Below are 4,505 nucleotides of genomic sequence, written 5' to 3'. Positions count from 1 at the left end.
GAAGTAACTGTAGATATAGTAAGGGCTTATGTCAAGAAAAAAACAGCCTACACAGGTCAATGACTTCCCTGAAGAAATTTACACAAGTGGAAGATGAAAAAAAATTGAGAAAGCGAGTGAAAATCTTCTTCTGTATTATGCAATCACACATTATGTGGATGCACTTCAATAGCCATCATCTGCTTAAAAAAGGAAGAGAGAAAGGAGAAGAAGGCATTCATTAATTCATTATTCTCTTCCTTTTCACTGCCACTTTCTTTTACTATGACTATTGTTAACCGTAGTTTAGGGAACTTCCGTATTCATCTATCCTTGTTCCTGCATTCTTATGTTCCTGAAGTCCTGTGTTTCCATTTGTTTCTCTCTTTGATCCCCCAAAAATTCAGTGATCTTCACAACCTGGACAAATTAAAACTTTCTGTTTTTATTAGAAAATCACCACAAATATTTTTGCACATCGTTTTTCAGAGTAAAAATTCCACTTTGCTACCTTATTTACTGTTTATGATCACATTGCTTAAAAAAGGCAATCTACAATCTTACTAGCTATTTGTCTTTTTTATCAAAGTATTTCAGCTCATTCAAATGAAGTCTCTATAATGTTACCACAACAGTCTCTTACCACAGAACTGGAAATCAAGAGGAAGTCAGGTGTAATAGTGACAATAAAAGAAAAAAGTCTGCCTGAGGCAGTAAAACAACTTTTTCCTTTCATTTCATAAGATTCATGTTTGTATATCCCTACACAAATCAGGCAATACTATTGGAAAGCTGGATGTGGGCTTCACAGTGTACTTGACTATTTTGCTTATGTTAAGTTGCTACTAGACTTCTGCATCTACATCTACAAGCCACTGTACAATCTGTGGTGGAGGATACCATGTACCACTATTACTCATTTGCTTTCCTGTTCCACTTGAAAATAGAGCGAGGGAAAAAGATGAGTCCTAATTTCTCATATGTTATCTTCGTGGTCCTTACGTGCAATATATGTTGGCAACAGTAGGATTGTTCAGCACTCAGCTTCAAATGCCAAAAGAAGTTTTCTCAATAGTGTTCCTCAAAACAAACATCACCTTCTCTCCAGGGATTCTCATTTGAGTTCCCAAAGCAACACTTAAGTGTTGCTCAAACCTACCGGTAACCAATCTATAGCAGTCCGCCTCTGAATTGCTTCAATGTCCTCCTTTAATCCCACCTGGTACAGATCCCAAACACTCAAGCAATATTCAAGAATAAGTTGCAGCAGCAGGTGAACCACACTGTCCTAACATTCATAAGTCGACCATTTGCCTTCCCTACCACAGTCCACACATGCTCGTTCCATTTCATAGTGCGGTACAACTTTATACCCAGATATTTAAATGACCTGACTATGTCAAGCAGTGCACTACTAATGCTGTATCCAGACATTACAGGTTATTTTTTACTAATCATCCGCATTAACTTACATTTTCCCACATTTTAAGCTAGATGCCATTCGTCACTCCAATTACAAATTTTGTTTAAGTCATCTTGTATCTGCCTACACTCACTCAACTTGGACACCGTACTGAACACCACAGAGCAGCATCATCAGCAAACAATGCAGATTGCTGCCCATCCCATCCCCCAAACCATTTATGTTTATAGAGAACAGGAGCAGTCTCTGATAAACACTCACCATTGAGTACAACATATTGGATTCTATAGCTTAAGAAGTCTTCGAGCCACTCACATATCTGTGAAGTTATTCCTTATGCTCATAACAGCCTGCAATGGCACACTGTGTCAAATGCTTTCCAGAAATCTAGAAATATGGAATCTGCCTGTTGCTGTTCATCCATAGTTCTCAGTATATCACCTGGAAAAGGGCAAGCTGAGTTTCACATGAGCTACGCTTTCTAAAGCCATGCCGATTCATGGATATAAGTTTCTGAGTCTCAAGAAAGTGTATTATATTCAAACTGAGAATATGTTCATGGGTTCTGCAGCAAACCAAAGTTAGGGATATTGGTCTAATTTTGCGTGCCTGTTCTTTTGCCCTTTCCAATCACTTGGGGCTTTGTGCTCGGAGAGAGGTTCATGATAAATGCAAGCTAGGTAATTGGCCAGTGCCAAAGAGTACTCTTTATAAAACAGAATTGGAATTCCATCCAGACCTGGTGACTTTATTTGCTTTCAAGCCTTTCAGTTGTTTCTCTATGGCAGTGATGCTTATTGCTATGTTGTCCATGCACTTACCACTAGCACAATTACATTCCTCAAGAGGCAAACAAAACAAGATAAGGATAGCTAATGATTCACATCTGATGACACTTAAATCAACACACTTGTTAATTATATTATGGCAACAAGATAAAACTAAGACATCTGTTGAGAAAAGTCATTAACATGTCATTCTCAAGAAATATATTCGGGTTGAAAGTAGTAACTATCTAGTCAGGTCTAACTAAAATGGCAGTAATAACTAAAAATTAAGCATTTGTTTAACAGAAAACCAAGATATAAAAGCATTCCGTCATCAGGCCACAAGTGGCCCATCGCAACCATCCGACAGCTGTGTCATCCTCATCTGAGGATGCGGATAGGAGTGGCGTGTGGTTAGCACATCACTCTCCCGGTTGTTACGACAGTTTTCTTTGACCGGAGCCACTGCTATTCAGCCGAGTAGCTCCTCAATTGCCATCACGAGGCTGAGTGCACCCCAAAAAATGGCAACAGCACATGGTGCCCCAGATGGTCACCCATCCAAGTGCCAGCCACGCCCGACAGTGCTTATCTTCGGTGATCTGACGGGAACTGGTGTATCCACTGTGGCAGGGCCGGTGCCATAAGATATAAGTCATGCCAGAATCTCTAGTAGTCCAAAGAGTACAAACAATAATGTTCCCAAATCTTTCATAACTACTAGTGCCTTATCGTGATGCGTAGATATAAATTTACCATTTGTTTCTCATTTTCTTCTCCATGAGTGGTACATATTTATTCTCTTTGCCACCTGATAGTAATTGTACTGTATTATAATGTTGCTAAATACCAACTTTTCTGCACTTGAGTTTTCTTTGAGAATTACACACAGCCAATCTTACAAAGAAGATTATCCTGACTTCCTAGTGCATTTACTCTTTTGATAGGTGTATGTTAAATCCACAAAGCCACTAGCATCATACATGGGATGACAAAAGGTCTGCAGCTATTTAAAATTCTTCTCTGAATGACGGAAAATAAAAGGGGATGAGACAAAAGGTGTTCAGTAAGTTGCTACTAGCCCCATCAGTGGGGTCACAGAGCTGCTAGAATGTATCTTTATGTATGTTTGAGCTCTGAAAAAGAACCTAAATTCATAAACTGAGGTGTCATGTTTATGTGCTGATCTACCATCCAACAAATCCACAGTTTTGGGAGTCACTTGCCACCATCTATTCCATTGTTAGCAGCAATAAAATACCAAAGGGTAAAATTGACTAATTCACTAATTTAATTCACTCTTTTGGTACTAAATGCTGTGACCACATTTGGTACAGATATTACAGTTAACTAGTTTCAAAACTAATGAGTTATCGTCGGAACTAAAAATCCAGTATTTTGTTTTGAAAGTAACACCTCAAGTCAAAATAAAGCACTCATTGTGGTCACTTAAAATCAAGTTCTGATGATGATTGGTTAGAGTCAAAATCAGTTATCTGTAATGTAACCAAATGCAATACCATGACATCTGTGAATAAAACAGTGTTTTATCTATTTGAAAAAGATCACTTGCTCCCAGTCTTTCGATGTCAAATTTCATTCAATGCAATTTTTTTGTGCTCTTTGCACAAAAATATACCATAGTGTAGCATAAATTTCTTCCATTGCTTTGGCCATGTGGTAGTTGTCTTTTTCAGAAACACAGTTATTGTTGATTCTTACTTGGTTTCTCTTGTTCATTTGATTTCTGTATAGTGATAACTCCTGTATGATTTTTACTTTTTTCAGAATTTTATGGTATTTTTCTCCTATATTTTGCTCTTGTACCAGTTTTATCATTATGTCCCATCACTTTTTAATTTTTATTACTTTTCCTGTTACTCCTTTCTATATTAAAGCTTTTACTGCCTCTTCTGTCCTTGGATTTAATTTAGTATGTCTTTTATTGATTTTCAGTGTCTCATGTCCTTTTCAAATGTATTAGCTTATTTAGCCAAATTTTATTTTTTGTAGTTGATTTTCATAATTGCATTCTCTGTAGCCTCACCAAAGAAGGAAAGTTTAAATACATTAATTATTATTTCTTTTATGTCTATTTTTCTTTATACTGTGAATTTTTGTCTCCTCAGTACTACAAAAAATATGGAGCATGTCAGGAAAGTAAGTACTGTTAATGAAAAACACAAAAACATTTTGTTCAAACCAAGATTTATTTTTACAAGAAAGACCATTTCTAAACTATTTTTTGTGTCACTGTTGTTCAGATATTTTACATAGTGGGAACCATCTTTTCTAAGGCCTCTTCATAGAAAAATGCCACCAGTGAAGATTTCTGT

At 36.9% G+C, this 4,505-nt stretch overlaps 1 pseudogene; it reads right to left on the bottom strand.

Moving 5' to 3' along the window:
• Positions 1-2,694: 2,694 nt before the first annotated feature.
• LOC124723094 lies at positions 2,695-2,812 on the bottom strand (annotated as a pseudogene).
• Between the last annotated feature and the right edge of the window lie 1,693 nt (positions 2,813-4,505).

This window comes from Schistocerca piceifrons, chromosome 1, assembly GCF_021461385.2.
Source record: "Schistocerca piceifrons isolate TAMUIC-IGC-003096 chromosome 1, iqSchPice1.1, whole genome shotgun sequence".
Classification (NCBI taxonomy): Eukaryota; Metazoa; Arthropoda; class Insecta; order Orthoptera; family Acrididae; genus Schistocerca; species Schistocerca piceifrons.
The sequence above is the reverse complement of the archived record's forward strand: the minus strand, read 5'-3'. Positions and strand labels throughout refer to the sequence as shown.